Source organism: Oryza sativa, chromosome 9 (genome assembly GCF_034140825.1).
Source record: "Oryza sativa Japonica Group chromosome 9, ASM3414082v1".
NCBI lineage: Eukaryota > Viridiplantae > Streptophyta > Magnoliopsida > Poales > Poaceae > Oryza > Oryza sativa.
Genome location: NC_089043.1, coordinates 4,099,361 through 4,120,732, shown reverse-complemented (window position 1 = coordinate 4,120,732; position 21,372 = coordinate 4,099,361).

The window sequence follows — 21,372 nt, the reverse complement described above, 5'->3', positions numbered from 1 at the left end:
CTTGACCAAGGCTACACCTAATCCTCCACACCACCAGCCTCATTGTAGAACTCTTCCTCTGATGAATGATTGCAAGGTGAGTATATGACATACTCAGCAAGCCACGCAGCAAATATGCAAGTGCACAGGATAACAAAGGATGGCATAATAGGGTTCCATTTGCAAAAGCAGCATTTAGCAAACATTTGAGAATTTGATAAAACAGTTAAGTAATAATTAAGCAATATTAATCCAACGCTATACAACATACCCTGTTGTATAGGCCCAACCATTCTGAACAACCACCCCGGCTGCACAGTTCTATCTCCAAACCAGGAATGTACCATTCCAAACCAGGAGCTAATCAAATTATTACCAGTTATAGCATCTTTTATAATGATGAGAGGTGTGAGACTAATCACGAAAGACATTGTTAGACCCGCCCATAACCGCGGGCACGGCTATTCGAATAGTTTTACTCTGATCAGAGGTGTACCACTGTACCCACAAGACACAACCCCACATCATGTCACCATGTGCCTCAATACCACCACGGTATCTCGGAAAGGAGTTGTGACAATACCCCTCGCATAACACAATTCACTGCAGCGCACCTTCCTGGATCATAATCACCCCCTTATAAACAAGGCATGGACTCCCCAGCGACCCCCGTGGGCTTATCTCCGCCACTTCTCAGTCTGGTGCCCCGCAATGAACCATGCTATATAAAAGATAAAGCCGTTGCCCATGCTGGCTTGTGGTTGGCACGATAAATGTTTCACAACCGAAACTCGTGAACCGGTCCTTAATTGCCATGAGCACGACCATCAAAACCATGTGCTCACAACCCACCATTACCAGGTTTTAGTTGGCACATTAATTAATTAACTAATCACGATTGACCATCGTGAACTATCAATAAGCCATCATGAAATAATAGTGAATCATTAGTTATCCCATAAGTGTACTAATGTTTCTAAGCAGGGCTAAGCAATTATATCTAATATCTAGTTGAACCAATATAAATAAAGCTCAACTAGTCAAATTAATATAACCCAAGGTATCAAGGAATAAGGTAATCAATGTACAAAAGGGCCATAACAAAGAATAGGTCAATTCCACCCAATGACATTCGAAAATAGATGCAATAGTTGAATAGAAACAATAGCTTTAAATAGGATCAACATGCTCAAAGGGTTGTTTGGGATCTGTGTGACTTGCCTTGCTGGCCTTGGAACTCTTCAAACTCTTCTTCTGCAAAAACGGACTCTCCGGAAACGACGGAATCTAAGCAAAAAGAAGCAAAATCACCAAAACAGCACAAAAACAAGCATGAACAGTACATGTGGATATTTTTAATGTGTAGATCTCAATTTTAGAAAAATTTAGAGACTTGAACCAACTAAATCGGAGCTAAGATGAATTAGTTATGAATTTTTAAAGATTAAATCGGATTAAAACACTTAAATCGGTTTAAATTGAATTATGACGCAATAATGAATTATTTTTGAAAAGGAAAAGAGGATTTATTGCGTCAGCGGGCTAGGGTTTGGTGGACCGGGCGCACGGGCGACGGTTCACGCGAACGGACGGCCGAGATTGATCCGATCCAAATCGGACGGCCGAGATCGAACGAGTCCACGGCGGCTCACGGGAGAGGGGCTTGATGACGCCAGCGATGACGTCACCGACGGCGGCGGCGGCTCGGCAAAGAAGACGGCTCGGGCGGCGGACACTCGCCGGCGAACGGCGGCACTAGGACGCAAACGGAGGACACCAACGGGTAGCGGACGGCACGGCGAACTCACCGACGACCAAGGCGACGGCGGACGACCAACGGACGGCGACGGCGACGAGGAGGAAGCGGCGGCTACCTTCGGCTTGACGACGGCGACGATGCTCCGGCGGTCTCCGACGGCAGCGAAGGGGCGGACGAGGACGGCGGCGACTTGGCGATGACGACGGCGGCCTTCCCGAGTGACGGCGACGGCTGGAACGACGGCGGCGCACGGCTGGAGCGGCGGCGGCGACAGCGAAGCTAGGGCGCACGGCGCTAGGGCTACTCCGGCGACGAGAGGCGAAGGCGAGGGTGGCGGCGAGAAGAGAAGAGCACGGGGATCCTTTTAAAGGGGCTCGGAGGCGGTGGCGAAGGCCCACGGCGACGGCAACGGCGAAGGAAACCTTCGGGAAGAACGAATCCGAGACGAACTCGAATCCAACTCATTCCAAACCGATTGAGCCAAAGATTCCAAAGGAGAAAAGGTAGAGGAGATCCCGGAGATCATTTCCCCTCTATTGATTCGGCCGGAGAAGGAAAGGAACGGCCGGATTGGAAAGGAAACAGCGGCGGCGGCTCGGCGGCGCGAAACTAGGGTTTCGGCCCGAGGAAGACGACGGGCCTGACAGGTGGGACCCACCTGTCAGCGGCTGCGAGGGCGCGCGCGCGCGCGGGCGGCTGCGGACTGGGCCGGACTGGGCCGAGAAGAGAGAGAAGGCGGTTTTGGGCCGACTTTCGGCCCAAAGCCAAAAGAAGACTTTTTAAAACTTTTTCAATTTAAATTATTTCTTAAATGCAATTCCATTTATTAAAAATACTACCTTAGCTCAAATAAATCCCAGAAAAATCTAGGAATTATAGAATTAAGCAAAGTATTTAATGAAATTTTATCTGGCCACTTTTTATATTGGAATTTATTAATTAAACTTAGATTTTCTTTTCAAGACTTTTAAAATAAATTCTAGAAATTCCATTTAAACAACAATTTATATATTTTGAATTTTCAGGGTGTGACAAACCTACCCCCCTTAAACAGAATCTCGTCCTCGAGATTCAGAAGAACTGGCGAACAGGTGCGGATGAGCTGACTTCAATTCATCTTCTCGTTCCCAAGTTGATTCTTCTTCCGAGTGATTACTCCACTGGACTTTGCAAAATCGGATAACTCGATTCCTGGTCCTTCTCTCACTTGTTTCCAAGATACGGATCGGTTTCTCCACATAGGTCAAATCCTCTTGGACTTCTATCTGCTCAATATTAGCTTCTTCGGTAGGTACCCTTAAACACTTTTTCAATTGCGACACATGGAACACATTATGTACTCCTGCCAAAGATTGAGGTAACTCCAACTGATAAGCAACCTCTCCTCTTCTGCTGACAATCTTATAAGGTCCCACAAAACGCGGTGCCAATTTTCCTTTGGTATGAAAACGATGAACTCCTCGAAGAGGCGTGACACGAAGATACACATAATCTCCCTCTTCAAAACTCAAATCTCTGCGGCGATTGTCGGCATAACTCTTATGACGAGACTGAGCCACACGCAATCTTTCTTGAATGATCTTTACCTTTTCTTCTGCTTCCCTTAGGATATCCGTTCCGAAAACCTGACGTTCTCCCGTTTGATCCCACAAAAGCGGAGTGCGGCACTTCCGACCATACAGTGCTTCGTACGGAGCCATCTGTAGACTAGCTTGATAACTGTTGTTGTATGAAAATTCTGCATAAGGTAGATTCTTATCCCAACTTCCACCGAAATCTAGAGCACAAGCTCTCAACATGTCTTCCAAAATTTGATTCACCCTTTCAGTTTGTCCGTCTGTCTGCGGATGATAAGCAGTACTAAAGTTCAGCTTAGAACCCATCTCTTCTTGAAGTTTCTTCCAAAAATTTGAAGTAAACTGACTGCCTCGATCAGACACTATCTTCTTAGGGACGCCATGCAAACACACAATCCTTGCCATATACAATTCCGCTAAGCGACTTCCGGAATAGGTTGTCTTTACCGGAATGAAATGAGCCACTTTGGTAGGTCTGTCGACTATCACCCAAATAGAGTCATGGCCCGATGACGTTCTGGGCAAACCAGTGATAAAATCCATACCTATTTCTTCCCATTTCCATTCAGGAATCTTCAAAGGTTGCAACAAACCGGCGGGTTTCTGATGTTCTGCCTTGACTTGCTGACAAACATCACATACTGCTACGTATTCTGCGATTTCACGCTTCATACTTGCCCACCAAAATCTTTCCTTAAGATCCTGGTACATCTTAGTACTACCAGGGTGAATGGAGTATAAAGTATCATGAGCTTCTTTCAGAATTGCATCCTTTAAATCTTTGTTGTCGGGGACACAGATTCTCTCACCCAACCATACAGTTCCGTGCTCATCCTCCAAGAAACCAATAGCTTTTCCTCTTCTCATATTCTTCTTGATCTCTTGAATATCAGGATCATTAATTTGGGCTTCTCTAACCTGATCAATTAGAGTGGGCTTCGCTTCTAAGGCTGCAACGAAACCTCTACCGACAATTCCCAAATTTAATCTTTCAAATTCCTTGCATAATTCCAATGGCAACTGTCGTCCTTCTGTAGCATTGCAATAGCCTTTTCTGCTAAGAGCGTCTGCTACAACATTAGCCTTTCCCGGATGATAATGAATTCCCATGTCATAATCCTTAATTAATTCCAACCATCTACGTTGTCTCATGTTCAGATCCGGCTGAGTAAAGATATACTTTAAACTCTTGTGATCGGTGTATACTTCTGTACGAGTACCGAAAAGATAATGACGCCAAATCTTCAATGCATGAACGACTGCGGCTAACTCAAGATCATGAGTAGGGTAGTTCTTCTCATGCGGACGTAACTGACGAGATGCATAGGCAACCACCTTCCCATCTTGCATCAGAACGCAACCTAACCCAAGTTTTGATGCATCGCAATACACTTGGAAACCCTTCTTTGGATCAGGCAAAATCAAAATAGGAGCTGAGATTAAGCGATTCTTCAACTCTTGAAAACTCTGTTCACATTCTTCCGACCACTTGTACTTCACATCTTTCTGAAGCAGTCGTGTCATGGGCTTAGCAATCTTGGAAAAATTCTCTATAAACCTCCGATAATATCCTGCAAGGCCTAGGAAACTGCGAATCTCTGAAACTGTCTTTGGTTGCTTCCAATTGGTTACGGATTCCACGTTACTAGGGTCAACGGCAACTCCTCCGGCTGAGATGACGTGACCAAGGAATTTCACTTCAGACAACCAAAATTCACACTTGCTAAACTTAGCATACAGTTGATGTTCTCGTAGCTTCTCCAATGCAAGGCGAAGATGTTCCTCATGCTCTTCTTTGGTTCGAGAGTAGATAAGAATATCATCAATAAAGACCACCACGAACTTGTCTAAGTATTCCATAAACACCTTATTCATCAAGTTCATGAAGAAAGCAGGGGCATTGGTAAGTCCAAAAGACATAACAGTACATTCGAACAACCCATACCTAGTGGTAAAAGCTGTCTTAGGTATATCTTCCTCTTTGATTCTCAACTGATGATACCCTGATCGAAGATCTATCTTGGAGAAAACAGTGGCTCCTTTAAGCTGATCAAACAAATCATCAATTCTGGGCAGCGGATACTTATTCTTGATTGTCACATCGTTTAGTGCACGATAGTCCACACACATCCTCTGGGTATGATCTTTCTTTTCCACAAAAATAACCGGAGCTCCCCATGGTGATGAACTCGGTCTGATGTATCCTTTCTGAAGCAAATCATCTACTTGCCTCTTAACTTCTGCCAACTCATTGGCTGCCATTCGATAAGGTCTCTTATGGATCGGAGTTGTTCCAGGTACCAAATCTATTCTGAACTCTATATCCCTTTTAGGCGGCATACCAGGTAAATCATCTGGGAACACATCAGGATACTGCACGATAGTCCACACACATCCTCTGGGTATGATCTTTCTTTTCCACAAAAATAACCGGAGCTCCCCATGGTGATGAACTCGGTCTGATGTATCCTTTCTGAAGCAAATCATCTACTTGCCTCTTAACTTCTGCCAACTCATTGGCTGCCATTCGATAAGGTCTCTTATGGATCGGAGTTGTTCCAGGTACCAAATCTATTCTGAACTCTATATCCCTTTTAGGCGGCATACCAGGTAAATCATCTGGGAACACATCAGGATACTCCCGGACTATAGGAATCTTTTCCAAAGTTATCTGGTTCAGTCTTGACCTTAAAGACTCAGATGACAATGCATGAACAGTTACAACTCGACCATCATAGCTGTTGAGAGTTACTTTTCTGTTGGCACAGTCTATCACACCTTTATGTCTGGCTAACCAGTCCATCCCTAGGATGACATCAAGGTCCTTGGATTCTAACAAGATAAGATTGGCCAGAAATGGTACTCCTTGAATTTCTATTCTGACAGAGGGGCTACGTTGCAAAGAGAGTGCTTGATTACTTGGGGTACTAACCATCAAAGGACGTCTAAGATCTTCTACTTCCATCCCATGATTTCCCGCAAAACTCATAGATAAGAATGAATGTGTAGCACCAGAATCGAAAAGTACTGTTGCAGGAACTGAGTTAACAAGGAACGTACCCAAAATCACATCTGGAGCATCTTGAGCTTCTGCAGCAGCGACATGATTTACACGAGCCTTGGATGCTGGTACAGCAGAGTTATTCTGGGCAGGGACAACCTTCACGCGTCGGGGCTTCGGACACTTGTCAGCATAATGTCCTGGATCTCCACAGTTGAAACACACCACGGGCTTGTTGCCTTGCTCCCTCTTGGCAGGTTGTTGCTGTGCTGGAGCTGCAACAGGACGTGGAGCTTGATTACGGATGTTGTTGCCAGCATTGTTGTTGAAGAACTGACGTTGCGGACGAACAACAGACGAAGAACCTCCCTGTGGCATAGACTGGGGTCCTAAAGTAAGACGCGGCTTCTGATTATTTCCCTGTTGTGTCTTGAATTGAGCAATCCGACGTTTCTTCTGCTCCATGCGATTGTACTTGTCCTCCTGACGAATAGCCTTATCCACTAATTTCTGGAAATCAGGATAATCTCCAACCATGAGTGGGTAAGAAAGCTCATCATTAAGTCCTCCCAAAAACTTCTCCTGGCGCTCTTCATCATTGCGCACATCTTCCGGAGCATAACGAGCAAGACGATTGAATTCGTGCAGATACTCCGTAACAGAGCGAGATCCCTGAGTAAGCGACCTGAACTCCTTCTTCTTGAGAGACACTACTCCCGATGGTATATGCGTCTTCCGGAAAGCAGCGGTGAATTCAAGCCAAGTGATAGGTTCAGCAGTAGTCCTGTTAAGGCGGAAGTTGTCACGACCGGAAATCACCCAACAGGCGTTCCTGACGTGCGTGTATTATTCCTTGTCCCAGGAGGCAAGGTACACCAAAAGTTGATACAATTCAGAGTTTAACAAGCGGAAGCGTATATAAAATTATTACACGGGCAGCGGAGGCCCAACACACAAAGACAAACGAGAAACAGCGGAAGACTAGGGCGACGACCACAGGCGCTTGACGGCAGGCACGAGCTAGACACCAAAGCCTTCATCTTCAAGGAGCTCCTCTTCTGGACTTGGGAAAAATTGAGCAAGACTGAGTACAACCACCGTACTCAACAAGACACACCCACAAATGCAGAATAAATGCAAGGGAGTACAAGGGAATTATAACATAAAGGGTTAGGGTTGCAGTAAACAGCATTTAAAGACATTTAGTTGCTCAGGGCTAGTTTGTAAACGCGATCTTAGAACTATACAATGTTATTAATCAAGGCCGTGAACCCACACGAACCTGCCTTAACCCAAGGCCTATGATGATTCAGACCGAACTGGCAACCCGACCCTGGGTCCCAGCTCGTCCCAAGCCAACCCAGGCCAACCATTCCATATTTTAGTTGTTAAGCAAGTTTTAAGAATTAAAACACTAACTTGGGTACATTGCTCGGCTTGCCCATAACCGAGGGCTCGGCTATTCGAATAGATTATACTCTGATCAGAGGTGTACATCTTTACCCACAAGACACATCTTCCTCACGTGTAACCACGTGCCACATACCACCACGGTATACAGACGGAAGACGTGACATAGTTTCCAACCCATCCTAGCCTTAGACAAGAGTACCGACCCAATCCCGCCTACGGCCGGAACCCCCGGGACAGGCAGACGGAACTGAGCCCCTAGCAGCAGGGCACCAACCCTCTGCCATATGACATCTCGACTACCGGGCCGCAGCTCGTGTAGCCTTCATTTGCCCTGGAGAATGTCCATCGACCCCCGACTTCATCCATCTCCAATCCGTGTACTTTTGTTTATGACTAGACTGAGCCACAAACTAAGCCTTACCCACTAGACATGTGGAAGTACGGTAGTGCTTTGCAACAGAGGCCCGAAGACCGGTCCTTATATGGCCGAGGTGCTACCATCAAAACCACGCACCCCGAGCCCAGCCTAAAACCATTTTAGGGGATTTTGAATAGAGGGGGCGGTGTGAAGCCAATTCCACAATAATCCAACAATTCCACAGTGTCCAGGTGATATGAATATTTCCCAAGTCTAAAGTTATAAAACCACCTAATGTTAACTAATTAAATTGCGAAGCATCTACCTAAAATTAAACTAGTGGTGTCACGAGTAGAGAGTCCACTAGTTGAGGTTTTGTTTGCCTAGGGTGAACAAGGTAATAATAATAACAATAACAATAATAATATGGTCATAACAAAGGTAAATAGGCATGGCTAAATAAAACAGTGATAACGCGGGAATTTAAATAAAGCGATAATGCAATAATTTAAATCAACATAATTTTATAAACTGGGATTCAATATGATCAAGATGATGTGTCTTGCCTTGCTCGCTTTCCCAACCGACGGCTTCGACTTCCACGAAGAGCGGATCTTCCGAAGCTGCAGCGTCTACACGACCAACGGAAAAGAAAAGGCTTTTACACTACTAAACTCCACATAACAGCAGAAACAAAGCACAAAAATGGGTTCTTGACTTCTTAAGGAAAAATTAGAGACTTGAACGGTCCAATTCCGAGTTCAAATGGCCAAGATATGGCCATTTGAAGTTTATATGCTCTTTAAATGGATATTTACGAATTTCTTCATTTAAATTTTAATTAAAAAATCTCATTTATTGCGTCAGCCGGGAGAGGGGCGCGCGGACCGGGTCCACGGGAAGTGGGGCCCACGCGTCAGCCTCTCGGTCCACGGTGGACCGGGTGCACGCGGCTGGCGGCGGCCGGCGCCGTGGGTCCCACGCGTCAGCCGCACCCGCGGGCGCGGGCGGCTGACGGCCGGGCCCACTTGGCAGCCGCGAGGGCACGCCCGAAGGCGGCCTCGCCGGCACGGCCGACGGGAGGGGGACGCGCCCGCGCCCCGATGGTCACCGCCGGCGACCACCGGCGCGGCGGAGCGGCACCCGAGAGAGAGGAGGGAAGGGGGAAGCGAAAGGAACGGTCTTCGGCTCACCCCGGTCGACGGCGACGACGGAAACGGTGGCCGAAGCGGAAGAAGGCGGCGGCGCGGTTCGGGACGACGATGACGACGGTGCTCCGGCGGTCGGCGGGCGAAACGGAGATGCGGACGGGGTCGACGACGACGCGGCGACGCGGATGGAGGTGACGCCGAGTCGGGAGGAGGACCGGAGCGACGACGGCGGCGAAACGGAGCTCGGCGGCGACGGCGGAGAGAGAGGAGCACGGCGCGAGCACGAATCCGACGGCGAGAGCGAGCGGCGAGCGGCGGAAACGGAAGAGCGAAGCACGGGGGACGATTAAATAGCACCGGGAGAAGGAGAGCGTGGCCGGAGAGAGAGGAAACGGGCGCGGAGATCTCGGCCGCCATTGATTGCGCCGGCGAGGTTTGCGGGATGGAAATCGGACGAATCCGAGGGAGAGAGAGAGGGAAAAGAGGGGGAAACGGGAGAGGGAATCACGGGGAGTGATTCCCCCCACTTTAATGCGCGCGGGGACGGCGGGATGCGGCGGAATCCGCGGCGGCGGCGGCGCTAGGGCACGGGCGGGCGGCGGGCGCGGCGCGAGGAGGGAGATGACAGGTGGGTCCCACCCGTCAGCGAGAGTGGCGGGCGGGCCCGCCTGTCAGCGGCGCGCGCGCGGGGGCGCCGATGGGCCGCGGGGGAAGAGAGAGAGAGAGAGAGGGACTGGGCCGAGCCGGCCCAAGAAGGAAGGGGGGGGAAAAGAGGACTTTTTAGGATTTTTCTTTTTATAAACCTTTTCAACTTTGTTTATTTCTTTTCAATTATTATTTGTGCTCTGAAAATTCCACTAAAATTTATTTACGCATTTTAGGCTTTTAGGAAATATACAAAAATCCTCCAAGCCTCATTTGACTTTTATCTTTGCACATTTTAATTGTTGGAGGCTTTCACATGAATTTTAATTATTCTTTGCGTAAGTTCGAGGATGTATTTTAGAGTCGATTTGGGACGCGACAAACCTACCCCCCTTAAACGGAATCTCGACCCCGAGATTCGGAAGAACTGGCGAAGAGATCGGGATGGGCTGCCTTCAGCTCGTCTTCACGCTCCCAAGTAGCTTCTTCTTCGGCGTGGTTGCTCCACTGGACCTTGCAAAAACGGATTACCCGGTTCCTGGTCCTGCGCTCCATGGTGTCCAGGATTTTTACTGGCCTCTCCACGTAGGTCAAATCTTCGCGAACTTCAATTTGCTCTGAGTCGGTCTGCTCGGATGGCACTCGAAGGCATTTCTTGAGTTGCGACACATGGAACACATCATGCACGTTGCCCAAGGAGGCGGGCAGCTCCAACTGGTAAGCGACTTCTCCGCGTCGAGCAATGATACGGAAAGGACCCACATACCGAGGTGCAAGCTTCCCTTTCGTCTGAAACCTGTGTACACCTCGCAATGGCGTGACTCGAAGATACACAAAATCATCCACTGCGAATTCCAGGTCACGGCGACGGTTATCTGCATAACTTTTCTGCCGTGACTGTGCCACCTTTAGATTATCCCGAATGATTCTGACTTTAGCTTCAGCTTCTCTCAGGATATCAGTCCCGAACACTTGGCTTTCTCCAACTTGGTCCCACAATAGCGGTGTCCGGCATTTGCGCCCGTACAACGCTTCATAAGGTGCCATTTGTATGCTGGCTTGATAGCTGTTATTGTAGGAGAACTCGGCATAGGGGAGACTCTTATCCCAAGTCTTCCCGAAATCTAGGACACATGCGCGAAGCATATCTTCTAGGATCTGATTTAGACGCTCGGTCTGTCCATCGGTCTGCGGGTGATAGGCAGTGCTGAAATTCAATCGAGTACCCAGCTCTTCTTGGAGCTTCTTCCAAAAGTGAGAGGTGAATTGGCTTCCCCTATCAGATACGATTTTCTTGGGAATACCATGGAGACTCACGATCCTAGCGAAGTAGAGTTCCGCTAGTTTGTTCCCTCCATAGGTGGTCTTCACAGGAATAAATCGGGCTACCTTGGTTAATCGGTCCACAATTACCCATATAGAATCATATCCACCTTGGGTTTTTTGGAAGTCCGGTGATGAAATCCATCCCAATTTCATCCCATTTCCGTTCTGGCACTTGGAGAGGTTGGAGAAGTCCGGCCGGTCGCTGGTGCTCTGCCTTGACACGCTGGCACACATCACATAGGGCCACAAACTCTGCAATTTCCCGCTTCATGCTGACCCACCAGTATTTCTCCTTCAAGTCTAAGTACATCTTTGTACTGCCCGGGTGAATGGAATAAGGACTTTCATGAGCTTCCTGAAGTATCAGCTGTTTAAGTTCTCTGCTATCTGGAACGCATACCCGCTTTCCGTTCCATAAGGTTCCGTGTTCATCCTCTGTGAAACCAGCGGCTTTACCCTGTTTCATATTCTTGAGGAGTCCATGCATGTCCGGATCATTCTTCTGAGCCTCGCGGATTTGATCGAGCAAGGTAGGCTTGGCTTCTAACGCAGTCAAGAATCCACGACCAACTATGCTTAGGTTCAGGGCTTCCATCTGTTGGTTAAGCTCGGGCGGAATGCCACGGACGTTAAGATTGTTGCAATGGCTCTTTCGACTTAGAGCGTCGGCAACCACGTTGGCTTTACCAGGATGATAATGAATTCCCACATCATAATCCTTGATGAGTTCTAACCATCGCCTTTGTCGAAGATTCAGATCTGACTGGGTGAAGATATATTTCAAACTCTTATGATCAGTATATATTTCACAGCGGTTCCCAATGAGATAGTGCCGCCAGATTTTTAGAGCATGAACCACCGCTGCTAACTCCAAGTCATGTGTAGGGTAGTTGCCTTCATGAGGTCGTAGTTGGCGTGAGGCATAGGCTACCACATGACCGTCCTGTATGAGCACGCACCCCAATCCTTGGCGCGAAGCATCACAGTACACCATGAAATCCTTGCGAGTATCCGGCAAGATTAACACTGGCGAGGAAACCAGCTTTTCCTTGAGAGTTTGGAACGCCTTCTCTCACTGCGGGCTCCACACAAATTTCTCTTCTTTCTTCAACAACTGTGTCATGGGTCGAGCGATTTTGGAGAAGTTCTCGATGAATCTCCGGTAATATCCTGCCAAACCTAAGAAACTGCGGATTTGGGTAACTGTCTTGGGTTGCTTCCATTCAGTGACGGCGGTCACTGTTTCGGGGTCCACAGCAACTCCTTTAGCAGATATCACGTGCCCCAAGAATTTGACTTCGGACAACCAGAACTCACACTTGCTAAGCTTGGCATACAATTGATGTTCCCGCAACTTTCCCAACACCAGACGGAGATGGTGCTGATGGTCTTCCTCTGATTGCGAGTATATCAGAATGTCATCAATGAAAACCACAACAAACTTGTCCAAGTATTCCATGAACACTTTGTTCATCAAGTTCATGAAGAAGGCAGGTGCATTGGTCAAACCGAACGACATCACCGTGAATTCATACAGCCCGTATCGCGTGGTGAATGCGGTCTTCGGAATATCTTCTTCACGAATACGTAATTGGTGATATCCGGAACGGAGATCAATCTTGGAGAATACAGTGGCACCTTTGAGCTGATCGAACAGATCATCGATCCGGGGAAGAGGGTACTTGTTTTTGATGGTGACTTCATTGAGAGCTCTGTAGTCAACGCACATCCTCTTCGTCTTGTCTTTCTTCTCTACAAAAATCACAGGAGCACCCCATGGGGAAGTACTCGGACGTATATACCCCTTTTCTTTCAACTCTTCCAACTGTTTCTTTACTTCGGCCAGTTCATTTGCTGCCATACGGTAGGGTCGCTTGTGCAGAGGAGTGGTTCCTGGAGCAAGATCTATTCGGAACTCAATCTCTCGCTTGGGCGGCATACCAGGTAGTTCTTTCGGAAACACGTCTCCGAACTCTCTGACGATGGGGATTTCTGACAGTTCTATCTGATGAAGTTCTGAACTTCTGACAGAGGTTGGGGGTGCAAAGAAAACAACCGGTTGTTCTGGCCCTCGGTACAGAGTAACAGTGCGTCTCGCGCAGTCCACTACTCCTTGGAATTGAGCCAACCAATTCATCCCAAGAATCACATCCAAATTCTTGGTGTCTAGCAGAATCAGATCCGAGGGAAAAGGAATCCCCTGAATTTCTATAGGGACGGCAGGGCTATAATACTTTGCTGTCATAACCCCTCCAGGGGTGGTGATGAGCAGAGGGTTTCTAAGCCTTTCTACCCCCAACTGATTTCTCCCCACGAATCACACAGATATAAACGAGTGGGAAGCTCCAGAGTCAAACAAAATTGTAGCAGGGATGGAATGAACGAGGAACGTACCAACGATGACGTCTGGAGTTGTCAGCACGTCCTCGGCCGTCACGTGATTCACACGGCCCCGAATGACATCCTTCCCGCCGTTGTTGGAGCGGGGAGGCGCTTGGCCTTGCTGACGCCTTGGCTTCGGGCATTTATCCGCAAAGTGCCCGGGCTCGAAACAGTTGAAGCACAGACGCTGCTGACCTTGAGCGTCCCTGCGGCCTTGAACGGGCTGCACAGCTGGCGTAGGAGGACGGGGTGCACGAGTCCCTTGTTGATTCTGCTGCTGCTGCGGCTGTGGGACGCGCACCACGACTTGAGGTCGAGGCGCTGGGCGAGGTTGCTGCTGCTGTTGTTGCTGCTGCGAGGAGGATCCCCCTGGATAGGGATTGGTGTAGCGAACCCTCTGGTTAGCACCCTGTTGATTGCGGAAATTCGCCAAGCGGCGCTTGTGCGATTCCAGCTCCTTGTGCTTGGCTTCCAAGCGGATGCTCTTGTCCACCAGTCGTTGAAAATCAGGATAGTCCCCAGAGACTAGACGGACGGACAGCTCGGGGTCCATTCCTGCCAGGAACTTCTCCTGCTTCTCCTCATCTTCCCGCACATCCTCTGGGGCGTAACGGGCCAGGTTGTTGAACTCGTGCAAATACTCCATCACGGAGCGGTTGCCTTGCTTCAACTCTCGGAACTCCCTCTTCTTGAGGGCCACGACTCCGGCGGGCACATGGGTTCTCCGGAAAGCGGCGGTGAAGCGGGCCCAAGTAATCGGCTGTCCCTCTAGCTGCGTAGCCTGGAAATGGTCCCACCATAGAGATGCGGGTCCCTGCAGCTGATGGGCGGCGAAGACGACTTTCTCCTCATCGCTGCACTGCACCGTGTCTAACTTCTTCCCCACGGCATGCAACCAATCCAAAGCATCCACGGGGTTGTTGGAGCTGGAGAAGGTAGGTGGGCGGATGCGGAGGAACTCGGCGAGTTTAGAGTGTTGGGGAGGTGGTGGTGGAGCATTCTGTTGTGGCGGATTTTGGAGGTGGTGGAGGAAAGCAGTCATCATGTTGGCCTGCTGAGCGAGGATTTGGGTGAGAATGGCGTTGGTGTCTGGTGGTGGTGGTGGAGGTGGAGGAGGAGGTGGAGGTGGGTTGCCCTGGTGGTTGTGGTTGCTGCCTTCGGGTTGGTTGCCATCACCGGTAGCAGCATTTCTCCTGGTCGTCACCATCTGAAAACCCCACACGGAACCAGCAAACAGAGAGAGAGCTAACAATTAAAACTAACCACCCACGACTACCATTATTCTTAAATTTATCACTGCTATTAAATTGGTTCATTAATGTTCAAGTTGCTTAGGCAAATAAAATAAGACAGGCTCCGACATAGTTACACCACACACCGGCGTAACCATGCCCCACACAACTCAAGAAGACAAACGAGGAAAAACACACGCGCAAGCCTACTAACTGCTCGTCTACCGCTGCGACGGGCCAGGACGGAAGGTGAGCAACAGCGCACCCTCCGAGCTACCAACGCCGGAGGCTTCCCCCTCCTGGGGAACCACGGGCGCAGGCTCGGCACGAGGGGTCTCGACGAAGCAAGTCCACGCCAGGGACTGACGAACAAGCTCAGGCCTGGAGGTGCTCTTGCGGGCGGTGATCTTCTGGCTGCGGCAGACACGGCGACGCTTGGGGCGGCAGATCTCTCCCTGGGCGATCTTGAGCTGATGCAGCTGCGCCTCCACTGCGTCGAGGTCCTTCTTGAGCTGCAGGTTCTCCTGACGCAGCTCCAGGATCTTCAGGTTGTTCTCGACCATCCCGCGACGCACCATCTGATGGAAGTCGATACGAGCCGCGTCGTACGCCTCCACCATGCGTGCCAGGTGCACGATGGTAGCGTCATCCTCCGAGCTAGCATCCCGGAAGGTGGCGTAGTCGCGGGCTCCTCCGCGACGAGGGTGGTAGCGGTAGGGCGAGTGCTGCAACTCGTCCGGGTAGCGCTGGTGAAGAGTGCCGATGGCGAGGAGGGCGGCGTTCTGGCAAGCGGCGGGGAAGGAGTCGCCACCCGCGGTGACTGTCAGCGAAGTCCGCTCAGAAGAGCCAGCGAGGATCACCGCGGTGACCTCCCAACCAGCGCGGGGCTCCGCGTCCTCACCCTCCTGCTCTGGAAGCGGCCTGGCCTGGTAGTCCACTCCGTGTGGATACCCCAGGGCCACGCACATGCCTCGCAACTCCAAGACGAAGCCAGTCATGTCCAAACCACGACGGGTGACGCTGCCGGCCATCTACAAACAAAAACAAAAAGAAAAGCAGGATTCCGAAGGTCAGATTTTGATGATAAGTGAAGCAGCAAGACAGAGAGAGACTAGACAGTTTTCACAAATAACAAAGGGTTTTTATTTTTTTTTGAAAATATTGCTAAGGCTTGGGATCTACGGCTCGTCCTAGGGTCAAGGGAGGCTCTGATACCAACTTGTCACGACCGGAAATCACCCAACAGGCGTTCCTGACGTGCGTGTATTATTCCTTGTCCCAGGAGGCAAGGTACACCAAAAGTTGATACAATTCAGAGTTTAACAAGCGGAAGCGTATATAAAATTATTACACGGGCAGCGGAGGCCCAACACACAAAGACAAACGAGAAACAGCGGAAGACTAGGGCGACGACCACAGGCGCTTGACGGCAGGCACGAGCTAGACACCAAAGCCTTCATCTTCAAGGAGCTCCTCTTCTGGACTTGGGAAAAATTGAGCAAGACTGAGTACAACCACCGTACTCAACAAGACACACCCACAAATGCAGAATAAATGCAAGGGAGTACAAGGGAATTATAACATAAAGGGTTAGGGTTGCAGTAAACAGCATTTAAAGACATTTAGTTGCTCAGGGCTAGTTTGTAAACGCGATCTTAGAACTATACAATGTTATTAATCAAGGCCGTGAACCCACACGAACCTGCCTTAACCCAAGGCCTATGATGATTCAGACCGAACTGGCAACCCGACCCTGGGTCCCAGCTCGTCCCAAGCCAACCCAGGCCAACCATTCCATATTTTAGTTGTTAAGCAAGTTTTAAGAATTAAAACACTAACTTGGGTACATTGCTCGGCTTGCCCATAACCGAGGGCTCGGCTATTCGAATAGATTATACTCTGATCAGAGGTGTACATCTTTACCCACAAGACACATCTTCCTCACGTGTAACCACGTGCCACATACCACCACGGTATACAGACGGAAGACGTGACATAGTTTCCAACCCATCCTAGCCTTAGACAAGAGTACCGACCCAATCCCGCCTACGGCCGGAACCCCCGGGACAGGCAGACGGAACTGAGCCCCTAGCAGCAGGGCACCAACCCTCTGCCATATGACATCTCGACTACCGGGCCGCAGCTCGTGTAGCCTTCATTTGCCCTGGAGAATGTCCATCGACCCCCGACTTCATCCATCTCCAATCCGTGTACTTTTGTTTATGACTAGACTGAGCCACAAACTAAGCCTTACCCACTAGACATGTGGAAGTACGGTAGTGCTTTGCAACAGAGGCCCGAAGACCGGTCCTTATATGGCCGAGGTGCTACCATCAAAACCACGCACCCCGAGCCCAGCCTAAAACCATTTTAGGGGATTTTGAATAGAGGGGGCGGTGTGAAGCCAATTCCACAATAATCCAACAATTCCACAGTGTCCAGGTGATATGAATATTTCCCAAGTCTAAAGTTATAAAACCACCTAATGTTAACTAATTAAATTGCGAAGCATCTACCTAAAATTAAACTAGTGGTGTCACGAGTAGAGAGTCCACTAGTTGAGGTTTTGTTTGCCTAGGGTGAACAAGGTAATAATAATAACAATAACAATAATAATATGGTCATAACAAAGGTAAATAGGCATGGCTAAATAAAACAGTGATAACGCGGGAATTTAAATAAAGCGATAATGCAATAATTTAAATCAACATAATTTTATAAACTGGGATTCAATATGATCAAGATGATGTGTCTTGCCTTGCTCGCTTTCCCAACCGACGGCTTCGACTTCCACGAAGAGCGGATCTTCCGAAGCTGCAGCGTCTACACGACCAACGGAAAAGAAAAGGCTTTTACACTACTAAACTCCACATAACAGCAGAAACAAAGCACAAAAATGGGTTCTTGACTTCTTAAGGAAAAATTAGAGACTTGAACGGTCCAATTCCGAGTTCAAATGGCCAAGATATGGCCATTTGAAGTTTATATGCTCTTTAAATGGATATTTACGAATTTCTTCATTTAAATTTTAATTAAAAAATCTCATTTATTGCGTCAGCCGGGAGAGGGGCGCGCGGACCGGGTCCACGGGAAGTGGGGCCCACGCGTCAGCCTCTCGGTCCACGGTGGACCGGGTGCACGCGGCTGGCGGCGGCCGGCGCCGTGGGTCCCACGCGTCAGCCGCACCCGCGGGCGCGGGCGGCTGACGGCCGGGCCCACTTGGCAGCCGCGAGGGCACGCCCGAAGGCGGCCTCGCCGGCACGGCCGACGGGAGGGGGACGCGCCCGCGCCCCGATGGTCACCGCCGGCGACCACCGGCGCGGCGGAGCGGCACCCGAGAGAGAGGAGGGAAGGGGGAAGCGAAAGGAACGGTCTTCGGCTCACCCCGGTCGACGGCGACGACGGAAACGGCGGCCGAAGCGGAAGAAGGCGGCGGCGCGGTTCGGGACGACGATGACGACGGTGCTCCGGCGGTCGGCGGGCGAAACGGAGATGCGGACGGGGTCGACGACGACGCGGCGACGCGGATGGAGGTGACGCCGAGTCGGGAGGAGGACCGGAGCGACGACGGCGGCGAAACGGAGCTCGGCGGCGACGGCGGAGAGAGAGGAGCACGGCGCGAGCACGAATCCGACGGCGAGAGCGAGCGGCGAGCGGCGGAAACGGAAGAGCGAAGCACGGGGGACGATTAAATAGCACCGGGAGAAGGAGAGCGTGGCCGGAGAGAGAGGAAACGGGCGCGGAGATCTCGGCCGCCATTGATTGCGCCGGCGAGGTTTGCGGGATGGAAATCGGACGAATCCGAGGGAGAGAGAGAGGGAAAAGAGGGGGAAACGGGAGAGGGAATCACGGGGAGTGATTCCCCCCACTTTAATGCGCGCGGGGACGGCGGGATGCGGCGGAATCCGCGGCGGCGGCGGCGCTAGGGCACGGGCGGGCGGCGGGCGCGGCGCGAGGAGGGAGATGACAGGTGGGTCCCACCCGTCAGCGAGAGTGGCGGGCGGGCCCGCCTGTCAGCGGCGCGCGCGCGGGGGCGCCGATGGGCCGCGGGGGAAGAGAGAGAGAGAGAGAGGGACTGGGCCGAGCTGGCCCAAGAAGGAAGGGGGGGGAAAAGAGGACTTTTTAGGATTTTTCTTTTTATAAACCTTTTCAACTTTGTTTATTTCTTTTCAATTATTATTTGTGCTCTGAAAATTCCACTAAAATTTATTTACGCATTTTAGGCTTTTAGGAAATATACAAAAATCCTCCAAGCCTCATTTGACTTTTATCTTTGCACATTTTAATTGTTGGAGGCTTTCACATGAATTTTAATTATTCTTTGCGTAAGTTCGAGGATGTATTTTAGAGTCGATTTGGGACGCGACAGAAGTGATCCCACCATTCAGAGGCAGGGCCATGCAACTGATGTGATGCAAATGAGACCTTCTCCTGATCAGTACACTGAAGTAAATCCAACTTCTTCTCTATGGCATGCAGCCAATCACTAGCTTCAACAGGATTAGTGGTACTAGAGAAAACAGGCGGCCTCACACGAAGAAATTCTGCTAACTTGTTCTGTGGAGGTGCATGATTATTCCCTTGGTTTTGCTGATTCTGAAATTGCTGCATCATCATGTGCATTAACTGAGTCTGTTGAGCAAGAACTTGAGCAAGGGTTGGATTCTCTCCATTGTTGTTGTTATTGGGGTTGTTGAGGTTAGGACCATTCCCGTTGCTGCGAGTGTTCACCATCTGGCATGGACAGGGCACAAGAAGAGAAACCGGGGAAACTACTTAGGACAGGGATAAACAAAGCTCTCTTCCTTGCGGTGAGACGAATCCTGGCCTTCTACGGCGGTGCTTCTCCCTTCAATGCGGCTAATTCCTTCTCCAAACGATCCACCTTGTCTTCTAACTTGCAAATCTTACCATGATTCCGGTCTTCACGATCTTGAGCTGCTAACACAGTCTCCGCACGACTTTCATCCATAGCCCACAGCATCTCAACCAAATGCCTTGTAGTAGCATCATTCTCAATTCCTTCAGTCTCAAGGTAACTGCCACGGTCACTTCCCTGTGGTTGACGAGGATGGTAGCGATACTCAGTATCGGCCAACTGATCACTGTAGTGATCACGGAGCTCTCCTATGGCGATCCTTGCCACTTCCTGACATGCATGGATGTAGTTTCTTCCTCCAGCTTCGAACATCGCTGAGGGGACCTCTTCACTATTGCTGTTCAAGGTGACTTTGACTCGGCACTTTTCTTCATGACGATCATGACGAATCTGGGCATAAAAAGGGGCAGTCCCAAATCCAATGACAAAGGACATCGTACGCAACTCCTGGACAAAACCCTCAACACCAAACAGGTACTCAGGCTTGTAACACGGCATCTAAAGACAAGTGAAAGGAGGGAGTTAAGACATCTATCCAATTAATAGCACAAGTTTTTGGATTAATTTGAATAAAGTTTAGAAATCAAAGTAGAAGGGAAGTAAATAAAGTAAACCAAGCTTTGCGAGATAATTTGAAATAGTTGGAAACAAGGTCACAAATTTTGTACTTTTTAACAACAGGTTTCAAAAGAAAGTTATAAAATCAACATACTAAATTTATTTTATTGCAGCAAGATTAAATAAAACAGTATTGTAAAACTTTTGCTGGTAAATGAGCCATTAGTACAGTAATAGATGTACAGTACTAATAACACTGGAATAAATTTTCGAATGAGAACCATTAAAAGAGATTTAAGAAGTGCATGTGCCATTAGTTTGGTTTAATTAAAAGAGAAAGGGAGGAGAACAGTTCTACTTTTCCAATATTTTTCAGAGGGCTTCTATGGGTAACCATTTGGCATAACCTAGGGTCAAAGAGGCTCTGATACCAACTTGTCACGCCCGGAATTTCTATCCAAAATTCCAAACGCTTACATGTGTGTGAACCCTCGTCCAGGAATCAGCCGAGGCACACAATAACAAATTGATAATAGAGTACAAATATTACTCTAATTATTAAGCGAATAAAATGTCATTACAGAGGTAGATAGTTCCTCTCAATCAATAAAGTTCTAAGCAGCGGAAATAAAATAAACGGCGCAGACGGCTCCACTCCACAGGCAGCTTGACCAAGGCTACACCTAATCCTCCACACCACCAGCCTCATTGTAGAACTCTTCCTCTGATGAATGATTGCAAGGTGAGTATATGACATACTCAGCAAGCCACGCAGCAAATATGCAAGTGCACAGGATAACAAAGGATGGCATAATAGGGTTCCATTTGCAAAAGCAGCATTTAGCAAACATTTGAGAATTTGATAAAACAGTTAAGTAATAATTAAGCAATATTAATCCAACGCTATACAACATACCCTGTTGTATAGGCCCAACCATTCTGAACAACCACCCCAGCTGCACAGTTCTATCTCCAAACCAGGAATGTACCATTCCAAACCAGGAGCTAATCAAATTATTACCAGTTATAGCATCTTTTATAATGATGAGAGGTGTGAGACTAATCACGAAAGACATTGTTAGACCCGCCCATAACCGCGGGCACGGCTATTC